The sequence below is a fragment of the Schistocerca americana genome, chromosome 5 (genome assembly GCF_021461395.2).
Source record: "Schistocerca americana isolate TAMUIC-IGC-003095 chromosome 5, iqSchAmer2.1, whole genome shotgun sequence".
NCBI classification, from domain to species: domain Eukaryota; kingdom Metazoa; phylum Arthropoda; class Insecta; order Orthoptera; family Acrididae; genus Schistocerca; species Schistocerca americana.
The window spans coordinates 36,397,503-36,420,720 of NC_060123.1; the positions used below are offsets into that span (position 1 = coordinate 36,397,503).

Genomic DNA, 23,218 nt, shown 5'->3' on the forward strand with positions numbered 1-23,218 from the left:
ATCTACATACTTTTCAGTGATTTACAACCGCAATTAGGTGTCGTTTGATAGGTTGTACATCGAATATATGAATATTTAAAGAAGACTGACATTGTCACGTACACATTGCAAATAGTTGTTAACGCTTATTGCATGAAAGGTGACGGAGTGTCTTTATTATCAAAACTGCGTAATAAATGATTGCCTATACTAGTAGAGGCTGGAACGCCAGTGGAAATGAAACGGTAGACGTTACTCAAGTCCAAGGTGGAAAAGCCCACACAGCTGTGTTGGTCGTGCTTAATACGGGAAGGAGCCCAAGACGCACGGTCGGTGTACCTGAGCGCTGAAGCGCAATACAGCGGCGGCCGGCCGGTTTGTAGCGGCGCCGGAAGGATAAAATGGTTCAAATGGCTCTGAGCACTATGGGACTTAACTTCTGAGGTCATCAGTCCCCTAGAAGTTAGAACTACTTAAACCTAACTAACCTAAGGACATCACACAACACCCAGTCATCACGAGGCAGAGAAAATCCCTGACCCCGCCGGGAATCGAACCCGGGAACCCGGGACCGGGAAGCGAGAACGCTACCGCACGACCACGAGCTGCGGACCCAGAAGGATAACCGGATAATACTTTAGAAACTCTGAGAATCTTGAACGCAGCAGAGAGGAACGAGGAAGCGTTACCTTGGAAATCACGCAGGCTGGGTTATTTCCGAGGATTTTTACTCTAAGAAGCATATCATTGTATGCCTTTCTAATTAACGAGGATAGGTATTTCCTCGCAAACTTTCTATGCTGGACGACAAAAGACTAAAATATGGTTGGTCAGCGTTCGGAAGAACCTTTAGAGAGGGAGAATATTCCGTGGTTTCTAGAATATGATTCGCCTTCTACAGTTACGAGGGAGGGGAGCCGAGCTTTGCTGGGAAGCCAGCATGGAGAGGAAGAGGTCTTCCGTTTTGAGCGCCCGTGTTTGACGGTCATTCAGTATCAGCTTTTGTTGGTACAGACGGACTTGCTGTCTTTGCTCTCAGGAGATTTTACAGTTAGAACGGTTAGGCACTGTACTGTTGCGAACTTATACGATTCTGGACTTCGCCTCCGGGTAGGGAGTCGTCGCTGAGTATGCAGCGTTCAGTGACTGAGAACACTTATTCTGCCTATACTCACGTTCAGACCTTATCTGAACTCCGTCCTTGTGACTCGGAGTTCGCGTTTCTCTTCTGTAGAACACAGAAAAGAGAAGACAGTATTACATTGTACTAGTCAGATGACCGTCTTTTTCCGTCCTATGAATGAGCTTTTTTTTAAATATTGTGTTGCTAGAATTTTCCGTCGAGGCAGACGTGTACGAGAACCATCGTTCCGACGCACCGGACGCAGTACATATAGTGATATTGCTAATTGCTTCGGCTTATTAGTGCTATAAAGCTAAACATCTGTGAGCACGTACATTTTTTTTCCGCTGAGGTTGCACACCTCTGTGGATCATCTGTGAAAGTAGTGTCTTCTAGTGTTTCGCACGTAGGTGATGTCAGTCATATCGCGTTATTTATATTAGGTCGCGTAGCCAAAAGAAGGGGCATATTTGGGCAATTGTTCAATCATATTTGTTAGGAAATCCAGTTGTAACTCTTTCTGTCCATTGGATAACATTTGTAATATATAAAGGGGTTTTAATCCACAGTAAATGTATAAGTAGAAACAGATCTATCATTTGTAGTTACTAGTTCCCTTTATGATTCATTTATGTTTATGTTGCAACTTACATGTTGAAGCCCAAAAACGGGGAGATAATATCACCATTAAGAGATTCTAAGATCTGCTTCAGGGGGTAGTCAGACAGGGCCAAATGTTCATTTTCGCATTCAGTATTTCCCGTTGCGCACATTCCCTTTACACGCGCCTTGGAGTAACATCTTGGAAGAGAAACGACCATATAAAATAAATTGTAGAAAAATCATATGCCGGGTTGAGACTCACTGGAAGAATTTTAAAGAGATGTAAGAGTAATTCATCCGCGGGGAAGTGAATCACAAAACACCTGTTTGACCGACTGTTGATCAGATGAGGCTCTTACCAAGTAGGCTTAATGGAAGAGCTAGAGGCGATCCAACGAAGAGCGCCACTTCTCGTCAAGGGATCGTTTAGTAGGCGCTACAGCAGTGGCTCCCAACCTTTCTTACAGTGTTACCCATGAGTGCAATTAGACATTAGCTGCTACCCTCGCTCTCCCCCCACTCCAGTCTCCTCCTCCCCACATTATCACCAACTAATTATCATCATCTAAGTAAACTGGAGACTGAATATTTTTAAGATGATGGAAGACGAATGCGCGCATTACTCCTCTCCACTACGGCACCTGCTTGACCTGCACACTGAAACACCACAGAAAATCAACAAAGTTAAGACTTGCGCACTATACTTACTGTTCGTCAGTCACTTGTTTGCTGCACTCTTTACTTCTGGACTGGCAGACATTAGACGCCTACAGATTGATAATGCCTTGCATCTAATTACTCTAATAATAATAATAATAATAATAATAATAATAACACTGTTACAGAACCATAGTAACCCTTACGGAGTTACTGGTGTGTCGTGGTCTCAATTAATTCATTTATCTGTTTCGAAGCGAGTAATGAACCAATTCCTGGATTACTGCAAGTGCTATCTGCAACTTGGAGAAGACATTTTCTTGAGATATTTAGCATTGGTTACGTACGAGGATTGGAACTTAAATAGAGGCAACTATTTATTCACAACCGATACAAAAGAGTTACATGTTTGCACCTGTTACTGTCCTTCGAAGTAGTCACCAGAGTTGTGTAGAACCCTTTGCCAGCGATGTGGAAGGCGTAGTATACCGTTAGCAGAGCCTGTTCAGTTGATGGTGCGAATGGAGCGGTCTAAAGTTATGGTGATTCTCGTGTACGACTGTGATGGTCTTATCCTAACACATTACGTTCCTCCACGACAGACCGTCAGTACACAGTATTACTGTTCGTTTTAGGAGCATCACCAGCGACCAGCTTTGCGAAAGAAGCGGCGACACTTTCTGCACAACCCACCCATCATTCTGCACGACAATGCGCGGGCGCAAACAGCGCAAGCTGTGGCTGCTCTGTTCGGTCGATGGGACTGAGAAGTACTGTACCATCCACCATACTCCCCAGACTCAAGACCTTGTGACTTTGATTTCATTCCGAAGATGAAGGAACCACTTCGTGGCATTCGCTTCAGTACTGTTCCAGAGATTGGACAGGCAGTAGACCGCTCCATTCGCACCTTCAACAGAACAGGCTCTGCTAACGGTATACTACGCCTTCCACATCGCTTGCAACGAGTTCTACACAACGCTGGTGACTACTTTGAAGGACAGTTAGAGGTGCAAACATGTAACTCTTTTCTATCGGTTGTGAATAAATAGTCGCCAATATTTAGTTCCAACCCTAGTATACGTCTCACTTTCATCGTCAGCCATGTACGGACAAAGCAAAACATTGTGTGTAGTGGGTGGACTATGTGAGGAACCAGTAATCTTCACCGTATTAATGCTACTAAATGAGCAAAATTAATTATTCATAACTCATATAATGACAAGTATAGTGTTCCATAATTGTGATAATAGTAATGATCTTATGAAAATAATTTACTTTCGTGACAAACAATCGAATCGTTTAGTTTTTACCCCTCAGCAAATTTCATTTTATCCCTGCGGGGGATATTATCCGCAAGTTGGGAACTACAATATTGGCCAATAAAAATTGCTACACCACGAAGATGACGTGCTACAGACTCGAAATTTAACCGACAGGAAGAAGATGCTGTGATATGCAAATCATTAGCTTTTCAGAGCATTCACACAAGGTTCCCGCCGGTGGCGACACCTACAACGTGCTCACATGAGGAAAGTTTCCAACCGATTTCTCATACACAAACGGCAGTTGACAGGCGTTGCCTGGTGAAACGTTGTTGTGATGCCTCATGTAAGGAGGAGAAATGCGTACCATCACGTTTCCGAATTTGATAAAGGTCGGATTGTAGCCTATCGCGATTGCGGTTTATCGTATCGTCACATTGCTGCTCGCCTTGGTCGAGATCCAATGACTGTTAGCAGAATATGGAATCGGTGGGTTCGGGAGGGTAATACGGAACGCCGTGCTGGATCCCAACGGCTTCATATCACTAGCAGTCGAGATGACAGGCATCTTATCCGCATGGCTGGAACGGATCGTGCACGCACGTCTCGATCCCTGAGTCAACAGATGGGGGCGTTTGCAAGACAACAACCACCTGCATTAACAGTTCGACAACGTTTGCAGGAGCATGGACTATCAGCTCGGAGAGCATGGCTGCGGTTACCCTTGACGCTGCATCACAGACTGGAGCGCCTGCGATGGTGTACTCAACGACGAACCTGGGTGCACGAATGGCAAAGCGTCATTTTTTCCGATGAATCCAAGTTCTGTTTACAGCATCATGATGGTCGCATCCGTGTTTGGCGACATCGCGGTGAACGCACATTGGAAGCGTGTATTCGTCATCGCCATACTGGCGTATCCCCGGCGTGATGGTATGGGGTGCCATTGGTTACACGTCTCGGTCACCTCTTGTTCGCATTGACTGCACTTCGAACACTGGACGTTACATTTCAGATGTGTTGCGACCCGTGGCTCTACCCTACATTCGATCCCTGCGAAACCCTACATTTCAGCAGGATAATGCACGACCGCATGTTGCAGGTCCTGTACGGGCCTTTCAGGATACAGAAAATGTTCGACTGTGCCCTGGCCAGCACATTCTCCAGATCTCTCACCAATTGAAAACGTCTGGTCAATGGTGGCCGAGCAACTGGCTCGTCACAATACGCCAGTCACTACTCTTGATGAACTGTGGATAGTGTTGAAGCTGCATGCCGGCCGAAGTGGCCGTGCGGTTAAAGGCGCTGCAGTCTGGAACCGCAAGACCGCTACGGTCGCAGGTTCGAATCCTGCCTCGGGCATGGATGTGTGTGATGTCCTTAGGTTAGTTAGGTTTAACTAGTTCTAAGTTCTAGGGGACTAATGAGCTCAGAAGTTGTCCCATAGTGCTCAGAGCCATTTGAACCATTTTTTGAAGCTGCATGGGCAGCTGTACCTGTACACGCCATCCAAGCTCTGTTTGACTCAATTCCAAGGCGTATCAAGGCCGATATTACGGCCAGAGGTGGTTGTTCTGGGTACTGATTTCCCAGGATCTATGCAACCAGATTGCGTGAAAATGTAATCACATGTCAGTTCTAGTATAATATATTTGACCAATGAATACCCGTTTATCATCTGCATTTTTCTTGGTGTCGCAGTTTTAATGGCCAGTAGCGTATTTTGCGGAAGAGAGTCACGCAGTTGCCCTACAAACTCCAGTGGCAGCCGTTATAGGAAATGAGTTGTGCATAAAGGAGAGAGTTTGTGTTGAAATGCCAAGAGCGCACTTATGAAGAATAGTCAGGCCACATACAACTTCCTGCCTCAAACGTCTCGCGGATTAACCATGACGAGAAAATCCGAGCGGAGAAGCGCGAAAACGATAGTAGTACCAGAGAAACCCTCTGCCGCATCCAGAAGTTTGGCTTGCAAGGAGTGAATGTAGAAGACTGGTTTCATGCAAATCTGCATGCTCGTCTATCCTGTGTAGGTCTCTCCAAGTCTGCACAACTCCTGCAGCCTACATACCCTTGAAACTGCTTACCGCAGTCACGTCATGGGTTTCCTAAACTCCTAAACAATTTTTACGCCTCCCCGAACTCCCTAGTCCCATACTCCCCACCGTTCTAATTTTTTCCTTGATGTACGTTCCTAGGAGGTCGCGGTTGGACACAGGCCATAAAAAAAAACTTCTGGGTTGTGGATTGTCATATTGTAGGAACCATCCTCTGTAGTATTAGATTGCTTCTACACGAAAAGCTGGAATCTGATTACGTCAGTATATATGGTGATATTCTCCACCGCGTACAAACTCAAGGGAGTGATCAATGAGAGCATACGGAACAAGAAAGTTCTAATGACCTAACGTCAGAAAATGCATGGTTTCCATGTTAGAGACCACTTAGTCAATCATTCATTCTGCGGTCTAATAGCGCTGTAATGTGCAGCCACTTACAGTATGTGTTGAAGGCGGTTTCCATGTAACACAATGGATGCGTGTACGAGCCGCAGTGTGTTCTTTCTCACACGTTCACATCGGCCACGCTGCATCGGAACTGCGTCAAAGGCAGCATGAATTCGTTGCTCCAGTGCCTCCACATCTGGAATGGGCTCTGCATACACGGTACTTTCGAGATGGCCCCATAACCAGAAATCGCTCGGGGTGAGGTCCGGTGAATGAGCACGCCATGCAACTTGACGCCCTCGTCCGGTCCATCGACCAGGGAAGACACGACTGAGATGCGTCCGAAGATTAATGGCGAAGTGGGCTGGAGAACCATCACGTAGCAGCCACATAACCCTTCGAATTACTAATGACGCGTCTTCCAGTAGGGGAGGCAAAGTCACCCGCAAGAAACACCGATAGTTCCGGCCTGTTAGGCGACGTGGAAGGAAGAGTGGACCCGAAATACGGTCGCCAGCTGTACCGGCCCTACCAATTACTATGGCAGAAGAGGGCGCTAGATCGTGACTTACGAGTAACGGTACCACCCTCTAGGAGGAAATCTTGCATACTGTAACTGTGTCTGCATGATACAGCGCGTAATAGACCACAGCCTCTGTAACAATGTATGACTGAATAAATGGTCTCTGCCATGGAAACTATGGATTTTCAGACCTAAGTTATTTAGGCCTTTTTTGTTCCGTACTGCTCCCTAGAGTTTGTACACGGTGGAAAAAAATCACTCAGTAATCTTATTTCATTTCACGGCATAGTAACAAAGTTGCCCAACACGTTGTTGCAAATAATTTTTATAGGGTAAACCTCAACCCCTTGACATGGCTTATTTCGTGATAGCAGACACATTCTTTGCCCTTAATTACTTAAGGCTTTCTACTCACAGTTGCAACCGTCCTCATCAAATGGCAGCAATGTCTTCGCACGGAAATAGCATTCTACATCTACATTTATACTCCGCAAGCCACCCAACGGTGTGTGGCGGAGGGCACTTTACGTGCCACTGTCATTACCTCCCTTTCCTGTTCCAGTCGCGTATGGTTCGCGGGAAGAACGACTGTCTGAAAGCCTCCGTGCGCGCTCTAATCTCTCTAATTTTACATTCGTGATCTCCTCGGGAGGTATAAGTAGGGGGAAGCAATATATTCGATACCTCATTCAGAAACGCACCCTCTCGAAACCTGGCGAGCAAGCTACACCGCGATGCAGAGCGCCTCTCTTGCAGAGTCTGCCACTTGAGTTTGCTAAACATCTCCGTAACGCTATCACGCTTACCAAATAACCCTGTGACGAAACGCGCCGCTCTTCTTTGGATCTTCTCTATCTCCTCCGTCAACCCGATCTGGTACGGATCCCACGCTGATGAGCAATACTCAAGTATAGGTCGGATGAGTGTTTTGTAAGCCACCTCCTTTGTTGATGGATTACATTTTCTAAGGACTCTCCCAATGAATGTCAAACTGGTACCCGCCTTACCAACAATTAATTTTATATGATCATTCCACTTCAAATCGTTCCGCACGCATACTCCCAGATATTTTACAGAAGTAACTGCTACCAGTGTTTGTTCCGCTAGCATATAATCATACAATAAAGGATCCTTCTTTCTATGTATTCGCAATACATTACATTTGTCTATGTTAAGGGTCAGTTGCCACTCCCTGCACCAAGTGCCTATCCGCTGCAGATCTTCCTGCATTTCGCTACAATTTTCTAATGCTGCAACTTCTCTGTATACTACAGCATCATCCGCGAAAAGCCGCATGGAACTTCCGACACTATCTACTAGATCATTTATATATATTGTGAAAAGCAATGGTCCCATAACACTCCCCTGTGGCACGCCAGAGGTTACTTTAACGTCTGTAGACGTCTCTCCATTGATAACAATATGCTGTGTTGTGTTTGCTAAAAACTCTTCAATCCAGCCACACAGCTGGTCTCATATTCCGTAGGCTCTGACTTTGTTTATCAGGCGACAGTGCGGAACTGTATCGAACGCCTTCCGGAAGTCAAGAAAAATAGCATCTACCTGGGAGCCTGTATCTAATAATTTCTGGGTCTCATGAACAAATAAAGCGAGTTGGGTCTCACACGATCGCTGTTTCCGGCATCCATGTTGATTCCTACAGCGTAGATTCTGGGTTTCCAGAACCGACATGATACGCGAGCAAAAAACATGTTCTAAAATTCTACAACAGATCGACGTCAGAGATATAGGTCTATAGTTTTGCGAATCTGCTCGACGACCCTTCTTGAAGACTGGGACTACCTGTGCTCTTTTCCAATCATTTGGAACCCTCCGTTCCTCTAGAGACTTGTGGTACACGGCTGTTAGAAGGGGAGCAAGTTCTTTCGCGTACTCTATGTAGAATCGAATTGGTATCTTCTGTTGAGTGATTCCAGTTGGTTTTCTATTACTTGGACACTTATTTCGGGAATTAACGCTGTGTGCGGAACAGGTAGTTTATTTACTATTTGTTTTGTGGAGGGAAATACATCGTTTGCTGCGTTCATCCTGTAGAACGAGTTCATTAACGTATGTTGTTTAAGTAATTAGTCACACACTTACATGCAATTGCATTACCAGTGGACGTACTTATAATCTTAGTCATCATATCTAGATTTAAATGCTTTCGCTTACGAAAACGACAACTTTTAAGTTTTGTGTACATTTCAGGAACAATGGCTTTATCTCCAAAGCAAATGTGCGAAGAAGGACAAGCCAATAACGGGTTATGGGAGGAACACAAGACAGTGCTTCAGAAGTTTTTGAAAGAGGAGTGGTCGATGCACCACTGGATAATCCACTTACCATTCTGGCACAGTGAAATTAGAGTCTCAGGGAAAACAGAAGTGAAAGAACAAAAGAAATAATGACATCTGCTCCATTGTAAAGAGAGCTACAGTTTGGATTCACTGTTAGTTTTATCTGCGCTGTTTCCATGAAAGTTGTATCCGTCGATTCACCTGATGCTACGGTATTTGTGCATAATATTTGTGCAAATGTTAGTGACTGTGACATCGATGACAGCGATGCAGAAAATGAATGAAAAATGCGTCAAGTGAATTTTAACACGGCAAAAAAAATTTTATCAGAGGTAAACATAAAATCACGAAGTTAAGTATATAGTGTCACAGAGTTAGATATGCTATAACGAAGTTAAACAGCATGCTCCCTTTGTTTACTAAGTTTTTCATTTGTCAAATGTTCTTTGTCGTGGGTTAGCAGAGTAACGTATTGACTTACGATCCTTAATATCACGAAGTTAGGGAGGTTGATCCCATTACCTGACGATTTATCAGGAGACTTGAAACCGGTAGTAAATATCAGCAGTTCTTCACGGTTTTGAAGGACTTTCTCAGATACTTACGAGCCATGGGCATCACTACTCAACAAGGGTATACAGCGCCACTGCAGTGAAGGAGATACGTCGTCTTGATAGTAATAGATAACGTGCCAAATAATACGTGAGGTACATCCAACCGTTAATTTTGAGTAGTCACAGCAAAGAATGAAATAACCCTGTTTGAGGGTGACGAACACTTGATACACTTCCTCTCTCGCCATTTCGAGCACGTAGGAGTTGGTCAGTTAATACGTGTTCCTTATCGCCCGGCGAGATGGTACAAGGCCGTCTTGTTTCCTTGCCGAGCAGAATATTGGTCTTTTACAAATAGCATACCGACACATGGGGGCACCCAAGACTGTGCTAAAGTTGTGGGGTACTTCACGTCCACGTGAATGTGATTTATCTGTCGACAGCAAGGTGGCACTTCATTTCTTTGGGGCTAGATCTATTATGTACCCCGAAGAGCACCCAACAAGCTTTCTATCCTTTAAGACAAACAAGCACATAATATGAAAGGGTGAATCATCAATTTGTTTCTTTTCTTTGTCTGAGCAGCTGCTTTCTTTTAGCTGGTACATTATTTATTGCGACCTGTTGCTGCTGTAATGTGATAATGTGATTTCCCCCCCCCCCCTCTCTCTCTCTCTCTCTCTCTCTCTCTCTCTCTCTTTCTCTCCGTGTGTGTGTGTGTGTGTGTGTGTGTGTGTGTGTGTGTGTGTGTGCCTGAGTCAGTCAGAAAGGAAGAAAAAGATTTACAGATTAGGTACCAGTGTTTCATTATATATATATGTAACTAATACAAAAAATATTTGAAGTGTGGCCGTCTCGTTTCAGGACGTGGGTTGACAATCTGTAAATCTGATGTTATTTCTACATTAACAGCGTACACGTAAGAATTGCTTTCGAAACACAGCGTCTCTCACACTAAATTAGGCTATCAGTGACTCAGACTAAATTTTGCATCAATTATTTCTGCGCTATTTATCGAGATAACTTTTCGCCACACACACGCTGGACGAAGTGTTTGTTTGTTAAAACACTTATCACGTGGTAACGCAAGTTACTGTTCCTTTTACCTTGTTAGATGCACCGAAAAGTCTTGATCAGTTCTCCTTGTGCGCGGTATTAAACAAATAAACTCTCACACGTCAAGTGTGTAAGTTATAATTTATACTACAGGGCATTTTTTTTTCCTTTCTCCCAGACTCTCACATCCTTTCTACATTCCATTTATTTTGTGCATTTAGTATCAGAAGCTCTTCCTAATGACCTTTTATGTTGGTACGAAGAACTGTGTGATAACTTATTTCTCCTTTAAAGGGTTAGGCGGAGCACTTATCTGATAGGATCTACGAATATGTAAAAGAAACTTCCATTTGTAAAAGTAAATGATAATATTCGATACATATCGGCGTTTCTCTTGGAATGCAAATATTCTCCTCAGACACCTGTTCTTGTTTATTTTGTTTTCCTCACGAACGTAATGGGTTTAGAAATTTCTAGTACAGAAAAAAATTAGACATTTCTAAATGCACCTACTTATTTAGCTATTATCATTACTAACCAGTATCTGCATGTCGTAAGCGATATATTTAATTCCATTGGACTTATCACGCGCGAGCGATCGCCCGGCGAGGAACAGGTCTGACCAACGGGCCGCTACTCGCAGTCCACTGACGTGGTCTCTGAATGAGTGGGGACACCAGTCTACACTTGGACTGCTTCGAAGAAAAGAGCGCTGCGTGTGGACTGCAGACTCGGCCGTCCCAAGCCCTAAGCGTTCTCCGAAGTCGAACAACAGCCGAATCAATTAAGTATCAAAAACAGAAAGTCACAGCTTACTACCGGGAAAACATCAACTTTTTGTAGTACTTCACATATCTCAACTGAACATTTACAGCTTCCTTAAACAACGTGCTTTTTCTTAGGTTTCCATGCCCAATTTCCAGGAAGTAGCATAGGACACAAAATTAGTCAGTCCCAGGAGAAATACCGTGTAATGCCTCCTCTAGTCTCGATAAAACCCCAAAATGGCGACGATGAGTATCCGTAAGTTTCATCAGATATGCCATATCGAGGTGAAGCCTCTAATTGATGATTAGATCTTGTAACTTGTAAATTTACGAAATTTTGGAGATCTTGATCTACATTTTATCCGCTGTTTCAAACAGCCTATACGCCGGCCGGGTATCGAACACGGGGACCGTAATTCAAGAGTCAGCACCGCAAAGTACATGACCACGAGCTGCTAAAGGTTTTCCCGCTGTCCATTACTTACTTACGAACGACTCTGTGCCCCACAGGTACGTCCTTGCTCAAATTAAACTGCACGTTTGACGCAAGTGAACTTCTCTTAGCGACGAGGGACCACTTTACTTGTTCTAGTCGTCTTCTTAAGTCCTCCTTGCTTCGTCCGTGTTGCATTACTTTACTTTCAAGGTTGCAGAACTCCGTCTCTAAGTCTATTACTTCGTCCCCCATTTTGATGTTACGTTTAACACTGCTCTCGTATCTGCTACTCCTCATTATTTCATCTTTCTTCGGTTTACTCGCAATCCGTAATCTGTGTTCTGCAGACTTTCTCCATTCAACAGAGCTTTTATTTCTTCTGTACTTTAACAGATCATATCAGTTTAATCAGTAAATCGCTTGACAAACCTTTACCTACATTTAAATGTCTAATTTGCGCTTCAAACTGATTTGCCTCGCAGAGGGTTCATCGAACCACTTTCGGACTATTTCTCTCCCCTATTTTTCTACCGTAATTCTCGAAAATCGAGCGAAAAAAAAACATTTAAATCCGTCCGTGCTTTGTCTGATTTCCCTTATTTTGTTACGACGATCGTTACGCCCTACGTACGTTGGCGCCAATTAAATATATTTTGGTATTCAGAAGAGGAAGGTAGTAAAAATTCATGAAATGATCTCGCTGTAAAATAAGATGCCTTTGTCCTAATGATTGCCTCTCCAAATATCGAATCATATTTCTGACACTCTCTGCCGTGTTTCGCCCAATACAAAACGAATTGCCCTTTCTTTGAACTTTTTCTATTCCTCCGTAAATACTGTCTGCTATGGTTCGAATTCCGCGCTGCAATATTCCTGAAGAGGACGAACAAGCTTAGTGTACGCAGTCTCTCTAGTAAATCTGTTGCATCTTCTAAGTGTTCTGCGACTCTTTGGTTTGCTTTACCCACAACATTAAGTGATGTTCCAATTGAAATGTTCGTAACTGTAATACCTAGATACCTTGCTTAAATTATTTTCCAATTGGTTTCGATCTTCTAATGACTTCATTAGGTGGTAAATAACAGGATTATCTGCAAACGACCTAAGAGGGCTGACCAGGTTGTCTCCTAAACCGCGTTTATATACAGAGTGGTCCATTGATAGTGACCGGGCCAAATATCTCACGAAATAAGCATCAAACGAAAAAACTACAGAGAACGAAACTCGTCTAGCTTGAAGGGGGAAACCAGATGGCGCTATGGTTGGCCCGCTAGATAGCGCTGCCATACGGCAAGCGAATATCAACCGCGTTTTTTTTAAAAATAGGAACCCCCATTTTTTATTATATATTGGTGTAGTACGTAAAGAAATATGAATGTTTTAATTGGACCACTTTCTTCGCTTTGTGATATATGGCGCTGCAATAGTCACAATCTTATGGCTCACAATTTTAGACGAACAGTTGGTAACAGGTAGGTTTTTTAAATTAAAATACAGAACGTAGGTACGTTTGAACATTTTATTTCGGTTGTTCCAATGTAATAGATGTACCTTTGTGAACTTATCATTTCTGAGAACGCATGCTGTTACAACGTAGATTAGGAACAGTAGAGAACCAATAGTAGTTCCTTGGGGAACCTGACGTATCACTTCTGTTTAACTCGACGACTTTCCATCGATTGCATTGAACTGTGACCTTTCCGACGCGAAATCACGAATCCAGTCGCAGAACTGAGGCGATATTCGGTAGGTTCGTAATTTGATTAGAAGTCGCTTCTGAGGAACAGTATCAAAAGCCTTCTGGAAATTTAAAAATATGCAAAACAATTTGAGATCCCCTATCGATAGCATTGATTACATAGTGTGAATAAAGATCTAGTTGTGTTCCACAACAACGATATTTTCTGAATCTGTACTGTTTGTCAATAGAGGTTTTTGTTCGAGGTAATTCACAATGTTCGAACACAACATACCGGTACGTTTCAGAATCCTATTGCAAATCGACAGCAGTGATATGGGTCTGCTGTTCAGAGAATTACTATTTCTCTTCTTACGTACTGGTGTCACCTATGCAACTTTCCAGTCGTTAGCTAGGAACTTCCGTCGAGCGAGCGGTTATATACACAATGTGTCGCAGACCCGTTAGGACTGTGGCTGCTAAAAATAAAAGACATGGATTATGTTCACAAAATCGTTATATTCATTCAAAAAAGCCTCCACCTGAACCAAAGCACAGCTGAAATAGTTTCAAAAATGTTTTGAAACAGTCACTGTAGACCTTTTTCGGAGGAGATGCATTTAGTAGTGCGTCATAACGATGTCCTTTCATTGCCAACTTCAATTTGCGGAACAACTAGTAGTTGGCTGTGGCCAAATCCGTCGAACCCAGCACTGTGATCCATTTGCTGGCCACAAACTCGAGCACGGTCTTCACTTTGTGGGCTGGTGTGTCGCCATAGAGGAGCGACAAGGAACCTGTCTCTCGTTACTCGGGTCGAATCGACAAATTCTCGCCCACAACTCTGGAGGACTCAAAAAACTTGATGTTGCCTCACTTCTCCACTGCCATTTTCCAACAGTGTTAAACACGCACTGTTACATTCGCGGCCAGCATGCCGGCTGCAGCTTCAGCAGCGCCAGCACTTTGGTTTTCTACACAGCTGGTTTTGAAACTCGAGGATCGCAACGCCACACTCGCCTCGAGATAGCATCGCATTTTGAAATTTCACGCAAGCAGTCCTAACCGAACTGGGTCAGACTTTGTATGATTGTTAACTTCAGACCTATTAGCAGCAGACTCTGAAAGGAATCTAAATGCTATACAATCTGCACCGGAAGACTTGCCATTGTCAAGTGATTTAATCTGCTTCACTACACCTAGGATACCGCCTTCTCAGTTACTCTTCTTAGCAGCTGTTGTTGGTCCGAATTCTTGAACATTTAGCTCGTCTTCTTCGGTGAAGGAATTTCTGAAAACAGTATTTAATAATTCCGCTTTAGTAACAATGTCATCGGTAACATTACCATTACTGTCACGCAGTGCGTACTTTATATACACGACCCGAATATCTTTGGATTGTCAGCGAGATTTGGAGACAGAGTTTCGTTGTGGAAACTATGAAAAGCATCTCGCATTCACGTTCGGGCTAACTTTCAGGTTGTGCAAAACTTCGCCAATCTTGGAGGTTTTTGAGGTGTTTGAAATTGGGCCTGCTTTTTTCGTTGCTTCTGCAACAACGCTCTGGCCTGTTTTGTGTACCATGGGGAATCAGTGTCATCTCTAATCAGTTTATTCAGTGTATCTCTCTCAACTGACGTTGGTGCCATTTCTTTGAATTTATCTGCTCAACGCTATCGTAGTCAAATTGGAAGGAATGAAGACTGTCTCTTAGGAAGGCGTCAACGAATTTTTATCTGCCTTTTTAAACAGACGTATTTCGAGGCCATATTTGGTGGGTTTTGATGTTACAGTATCTAGTCTCGCTATAACAACTTTGTGGTCACTAATCCCTGTATCCGTCACGATGTTCTCTATCTGCTGAGGATTATTTCTTGCAAAGTGGTCAGATATGTTTCTGCAACCATTTATGCTTTGGGTGGGCTCCTGAATTAAATGTTCAAAATAATTTTCTGATGAAGTATTCAGAACGATTTCGGATGACGTTTTATGCCCACTACCGACTTCAAACATATCATGTATTTTCGCCAACATACGGACTGAAGTAGGCCTAACTACCAAATGTAATTATATGAGTGTAATACCTATTTGAAATGAGGCAGTAAGACTCAAGCGCTTTTTCTTATTTTTTTTTTATAGTGAGGCAGGGGTCGGTAAAAGGAACCAATTTTATAAGGTTGTCAAATATAACCCTTACCCAAATTATCTCATACACTTTCTACTTAAATGTCTCTAGAAGATGACCTACTACTAACAGCGACATACACGTTACCACCAACTGTATTTACCCTATCCTTCCCAAACACCTTGAGGTCCTTTGTAAAGAATTCGGTTGAACGGTGGACTTTAGCCGCCTTTCAGTACCTATAACCATTTTAGCTTCAGTGTTTTCTATTGGCGCTTGGAGTTCTGGTTCTTTTGCAACACGACAATTTACAACTACAATACCGGTTATTGCTGGGGCTCCCCTCGTCCCCTGTTTGAACTACAACCTTTGAGACTGGACCTCCTTCCGTATTTTCCCGATACCCTTAAACCTAAAACACAGCCCAGTCCATCCCACACAGCCCCCGCCACCACGTTGTCGCCCCCTGTATGTAATGGACCCAGACCTATTGATTAGGACAGGTAACACCGACACCCTGTTGCAGAAGTAGATGAATCTGCAACCTGCACGGTCGCAAAACCGTCTGAACCTCTGATACAGACCCTCCGCATGGCTTTGTACCAAATGTTCTCTGTCAGTCTTGTGGACGATGCTATTCCTAAGATCCCAATCTCGAACAAAGCTGAAAATTTTCTTGACATCTTTATCCTTTCCGAGATACAGAGGCTCCAGGTTATCCTACTTCTATACGTAAAATGTCCACATAAAATCCGGTATGAGGTGAAATCTAAATAATAATAAATAACCGCAGAAAATTGCTCAAATTTTAACTGCATATTCTCCAGGCATTTACCTAAAGTGCCGTTTTCACTTTTTCAAACATTTTTGCCCGCTATCGAAAAACACCGCAAAAACTTGGCTTTTTAGGCATCAAAACCGAGCCGCTGATACCAAGACGGCTATGCACACCAAACGGCTGTAATTTTTGCGATATACTCCTAAGACACCGATCTCGAACAATCTCGAAAATTTTATTGATATCTTTAACCGTTCAGAGATACAGAATGTCACAGTTAGCCCACTTGCACACGTAAAATCCGGTGTGAAACGAAATTTAGTTGACAAAGCGCCACAGCACGTATAAATATGTTGCAAAGTGCCTCCGTTATCATCTCAAGGCTTCTGGGAACCCCAAGTTGTAGTACTAAAATACATTCAAAAATTTGTTTGGTCATAAAATCCAATCTGAGGTGCAAAATTAGTTGTGCCTTATTTCAGTATGACAAACGTGAACTACATTTACTGTCCCATCAAGTTCTTTTAGTATGAGTAACGTGCTCTGTTTTAGCGGGAAAAATAAGGGAATATCCTAGTGGAGCACGAAAAGGTTAAGCTTCTGTTTAAAAGATTGACTGAAAAGTGGGGTACCACATGCCTCGTTCTACCGTCCTATGCAGCCTTAAAATTTTTTCCAGAACTTTTGGCTTTTTATGCTAAGAGAGAAAGAAGCGATGACAGTGGGAAAGAGAGGGAAAAATAATAAATACTTCAATATAGTAGACAGTAGTTGTGATGTAGAAAGAACGTAAGAGACAATGGCAATATAACAGAAAGAGAGGGATGCAGTGGCACTGGAACAGTGCTAAGAAAAGAGTGAAGGAGACAGTGTCAGTGGGAGAGGAATAAAGAGAAGAAGAAGATGGATGCGGTAGAGAGCCAGTGATGATGAGAGACAGAGTCTAAAGATTGCGCCAATATGTTCGCATGATAAAATTTTTGGGAAAAATTTTAGAAGTGCAGAGGAAGGAGCAATGAGGCTGCCGGTACCCCACTTTTCAGACAAAAGCTTTTAAACAGTAGCATATTAGCTTTTTTGTGCACCGATAGGAGCGTTTATCCGCTGGCATTATTACTGCTTCGGCGTATTTAATTAAAATCAGCTTTGGTAACGGACGCAAAACAACTGAACCCAACATCAGGAGGAGAACTTACTGTAGCTTCACAGACAATATGAGCGCACAAGTGTTCGATGGTGTACCTGCATAGAGACAGTATTTAAATCGGACTAAATCATTCTTCCCAAAATAGAGAAGAATGATAATTGTTATGATGGTTTAGACATTTTAACTTTAATAGTATGTTTCCTGTTATGCAAACATGTGGATTCCAGCTATCATTGCGTTACTTAAACATCAACACTGCGAGGTACGTTGGATGGACTGACCAAAATATTTATTGATAATTTCTGGATTCGTATCATCTTTTTTAATACACGATTTTAAATCGTCGTTTATTCATTAAACCGTAACATTAGGACGATCTGTGGCGAACTGTTCTTGCAGACTGTCATGCACAACTTATACCAAGAAGTCAGGGCTGCGAGAAGATGTATTCGTTCGCCACATACACCATTGGCAAGAAATTGACGTAAGTCTTACGTTAGAAACACCACTATCACCTTCAGGCTCGTAGGAAATAATTTCTGTTACATACAAAGCCATTCAGAAGTTCTTCCGTCTTGTGTTCTGTCATTATTCATTCTGGTTTCGGGTGGGCGATTGGCAATTTCCATTTATTGCAAATATTTCTAATTTTGCTTAGATTTCGATGTTGTTTCACGCATTATAAATGAAAACATGTATGACACTGGTGTAACATTCTATACCAGTGTCATGTGTGTTCTCATTCATAATGTAGAAAACATTCTAGTAAGAACCGATGGAACAGTCAACCAATTATTCTTTTATCCTGATCTTGGTGTGCATGTTACGCGGTGTGTCACAGAAAACACTACAGAACCACGGATACATGATACTTTTGATTTTGTTACCAGTCACATCTTAATTACAAACATAAAGGCTTCTTTCTATGAAGTTTTATAAAATTGTATAAGGTGATAATTTTATTTTGCGTTTTTCTTTTTCTTGTCGTACAGCCTCTCGCGTTCAATTTTTCGATTTTACGAGAGGTAGCCACAGGTTCAAACAACACCTCGAAAAAATAACGTAATTAAGTTTCGTTTATTTATAAGCATATATCTTTAGTCCTAATACGCATTCAAATCCCTGCCTCCGTTTCTAAAGTGATCTAATGCCTCGTTTCCATTGACGTAGTTGTCGATGTGATTTCAAATCGTGGGGAAAAATTAGAAATAATCCGCATCAAAAAAATTAAAAAGCGAACATTTTTTTTGTCACTGTTTATTTGATGTTAAACATTTACGGAAATGACAAAGTTACGTCCGCATATACGAAAGATGTATTCAGAATTTTGATAAAATGCGCAAACCCCATTCTTTCTGTAGCGTATTAACAAATGCCGCCTAAATTCGCACAGGAAACTCAGCATAAAGTTCTGTGTTCGTTATTTGTAAGGAAAGACAACCGTTGACCACAGCATACCACGAAAAGGCTGGCTTTCGGGCACTGCCCAAAAAACGTTATAATACCAATTGAAATTACCTTTGTTTTGCACGGTTCTTTTCACAAGTTTCTTCTCAAACAGATGTGCAAGTAACTCCTGCCTAACTTTTGCCATCCCGCGATTAGTGCAAAAAAGAAATTTTCATATCGAACAAAGATTATTGTTTCTAAAGGCAGTGCAGTATTTATTTATTTATTTATTTGCTATTTTCTTTAGTCTTATCTATATGAAAGAACAGTCCGAATGTTGTACATTAATTAGCATAAATATAGCGCATAATATTTTAACGTGATTTCAAATGTGTTAGTAATAACTATTATGCTATTTAAGATGAGGGTAAGAAACTACATAGAACAAACAGCCAGTACACATGCACCGTAAGAAAATTGGTTATGTTGTTACGTAATGAAAAATAAACGACGTTTTAATAGCTCTGTGGCAAGGATAAGTCGCCGACAAAATGTCATGCGAAAGAAGAACATAAATGTCCTCAGCAGAAGCGCATTATTGTAAGATGCAAGTCACTTCTTTTTTTTTTTTTCCTTGGTGCAGCTTTCTAAATTCATGTCTTTATCGCCTTCTTGTTGCATAAAGTACAGCTTAGTTTTTTACGAGCTGTCGCCGGATCTTTTATGTCTTCGTATGTTTATTTGTGTATTCGCGCTAAATGTGATCATTACATCGTAGCTGTGGATCGCTATTACTGCTAAATTTCGTTGTATTCGTTGCGCAACTTTTTACTGTCATAACTTGATTTTTATCCCAAAATTGTGCCGGTAGAGAGAGAGAGAAATGTGCGTTCTTAGACCTTATACATAGCAGCTAGTGATATCTTAATATTCACGTACAATTGTGAAACAATTTTGTGTCGATGTGACGTTTTGCGGGCAACACCGTAAGAACGCTCTCCAAGGTTACTAACTGCTTTGCTGCTTTTGTTGAAACACTTCCGCCGGCCGCGGTGGTCTCGCGGTTCTAGGCGATCAGTCCGGAGCTGCGCGATTGCTACGGTCGCAGGTTCGAATCCTGCCTCGGGCATGGATGTGTGTGATGTCCTTAGGTTAGTTAGGTTTAAGTAGTTCTAAGTTCTAGGGGTCTGATGACCACTGATGTTAAGTCTCATAGTGCTCAGAGCCATTTTTTGAAACACTTCCAATGTATGGCATTTCATTTGCAAATGATACCTTTATTCCGTTGCGCAAAATTGTTCAATGGCTGTCGCTGTCATTTATTTTTTAATTAATTACACATAGAACTTCTTTAATTGCACCTCAGGATGCAATCCAAACACGTTTCAGGATGTAATACTTGTTCAGGGTATTAAAAAAAGCGTTCCATAATTTGAGAGGCGGTAGTTTGGACTAAAACAAGAAAAAATATCCAGTAAAAAAGGGCTGTAAAGTGCAAATCTTAAGAACTACGAGCACTTGTGCATCTTCGCTACTGTAAAACACATCAGCACTTTGCTATTATCAGTGACCTACACAATGAAGTAATAGAAATAGGAGAGCTTCTAATGTAATCTGCTTCCTGTTACATAGGATCAGCACTTGTGAGCAATAGCTAAACAAGATGCTATACACGGTGGTCCACTGATCGTGACCGGGCCAAATATCTCACAAAAAGCGTCAAACGAAAAAACTACAAAGAACGAAACTTGTCTATCTTGAAGGGGGAAACCTCAGATGTTAAGTCCCATAGTGCTCAGAGCCATTTGATCACAATCTTTTCGAAGAGTCCAACACTAGCCGTACGGAGGTGGTGCAAACGAACAATTAAATTTGCCGTCACATCTTGTAATGTCTCAACGGAAATGCATTCATATGACGCACAGATCGCCGATCCAAGCTCGTCCAGCGTGGTGGGTGGTTCAGTAGGTAGCGTCTTTCAGTGTGCCCCCAAAAAGTAGACACGAGGAGCGTTATCTGAAGAACATGGAGGCCAATACATCCCTGTGTCTGCAATAATCCAACGCAATTTCGAATGGACACATACGTAGCCTCGGTCTCAGTACTTTCTGAGTGTTGGAACGCTTCAAACCAGTCTCAACTGCAGTTCTTTGGACGGATTTCCTTGCATTTTGCTGAATAATTCTACAAAGAGTGACGACATTTTCAGCAGCAACGATTCCCGAAGTATTCATCAAGAAAACTAAACCCCTTTTCGGTGTGGTGTGGTCTGCCCCATCTTGTAAGAACCACTCGGAGCCTGGTCGAATTACCAACACTAGCTGTGTGGCAACAAACTGTTCCAAAACTGCAACGTAACGTTCACTAGTGATCGTTCCTCTAATGAAAAAAGGGCCAATAATGCCTCTGGTGCATACCGCAGCCCAAAGAGTAAATTCAGGAGAATGCAGTGGTATCGCTTCACACAAATGGGGACTTTCGGAACCCCAGAATCCATTCTGTTTCTTCACGAAAAACGCATTGTTCGAAGGAGTACATGATTTCAACCTCTTCATTCGATGTGCTAATCTTCTTTCACATTCCCGCTGTGGAACTAATCGCTCTAAGCTCCGGTGCACTATTTATAGACACTATGGATTGTGATTACAGCACCATATGTTACCAGGTTTTCAAACTATTTCGAAACTTCTGCATAAAACTCTTACGGCTTTCACAACAAACATAACGTCTGTTGCACTCTGATACTCATTTCGTAATACTTAAATGTGTATTTGTCGTTGATGAACTTCTCTTTTTCAGAAACGCTTTTCTTGCTATTGCTAGCATGCATTTTATGTCCCCTCTGCTTCGGTCTTCCGTAGTTACTTAATTGCTGAAATACAAAAATTCATCGACTAGTTTCAATACTTCATTTCCTAATTAATCAGTGTCATCCGATCTAATTCGACTATATGCCCTTACAAGTTTTTTGCTTTTGTCGTTATTTATCGTATACCCTCTTCTCAAGACACTAATCATTCCGTTCAACTGCTCTTCCAAGTCATCGGACCACAACAAAGTTTTTATTTCTTCTCCCTGAACTTTAATTCCTTTCAAAATTTCTGTTGGTTCCCATCACTGCTTGCTCAGTACATCTACATCTACATTTATACTCCGCAAGTCACCCAACGGTGTGTGGCGGAGGGCACTTTACGTGCCACTGTCATTACCTCCCTTTTCTGTTCCATTCGCGTATGGTTCGCGGGAAGAACGACTGTCTGAAAGCCTCCGTGCGCGCTCTAATCTCTCTAATTTTACATTCGTGATCTCCTCGGGAGGTATAAGTAGGGGGCAGCAATATATTCTATACCTCATCCAGAAACGCACCCTCTCGAAACCTGGCGAGCAAGCTACACCGCGATGCAGAGCGCCTCTCTTGCAGAGTCTGCCACTTGAGTTTGTTAAACATCTCCGTAATGCTATCACGGTTACCAAATAACCCTGTGACGAAACGCGCCGCTCTTCTTTGGATCTTCCCTATCTCCTCCGTCAACCCGATCTGGTACGGATCCCACACTGATGAGGAATACTCAAGTATAGGTCGAACGAGTGTTTTGTAAGCCTCCTCCTTTGTTGATGGATTACATTTTCTAAGGACTCTCCCAATGAATGTCAACCTGGTACCCGCCTTACCAACAATTAATTTTCTATGATCATTCCACTTCAAATCGTTCCGCACGCATACTCCCAGATTTTTTACAGAAGTAACTGCTACCAGTGTTTGTTCCGCTATCATATAATCATAAAATAAAGGATCCTTCCTTCTATGTATTCGCAATACATTACATTTGTCTATGTTAAGGGTCAGTTGCCACTCCCTGCACCAAGTGCCTATCCGCTGAAGATCTTCCTGCATTTCGCTACAATTTTCTAATGTTGCAACTTCTCTGTATACTACAGCATCATCCGCGAAAAGCCGCATGGAACTTCCGACACTATAGAGACCGAATAATAGGGGAAAGAGGCTGTAGCCCTCCCTCCCTTCCTTCCCAAAGTGGTTCAATTTCATGTCCGAATCTTATAACTACAGTCTGATTTCCGCATAACCTGTAGATACCTTTTTGCTCTTTCTGTTTCACCCCTACTACTTTCAAACTCTCAAAAAGTGTATTCTATTTAACACTGTCAAAAGATTTATCTAAACCCACAAATGTTATAAATGTAGGTGTGCTTTTCTTTATGCTGCCTTCTAGGTTATGTGATATTTGCAATGTGACCTCGCGAGTTCATACATTTCTACGGAACTGATCTTCGCTGACAGGCCAATACCGACTCCGTCGTTTCTTCAGCTGAGTAGAGCCATGGTCAGTGGGAGGTGCGGTGCACCACAGCGAGTGGTGGCAGAAACAGGG

The 23,218-nt window shown here is 42.4% G+C and overlaps 1 protein-coding gene across 1 annotated transcript in view; it reads left to right on the top strand.

Moving 5' to 3' along the window:
- LOC124615618 overlaps positions 1-23,218 on the top strand; it is a 96,784-nt gene that overhangs the window by 20,900 nt on the left and 52,666 nt on the right. The gene's annotated exons all lie outside the window — the stretch shown is intronic.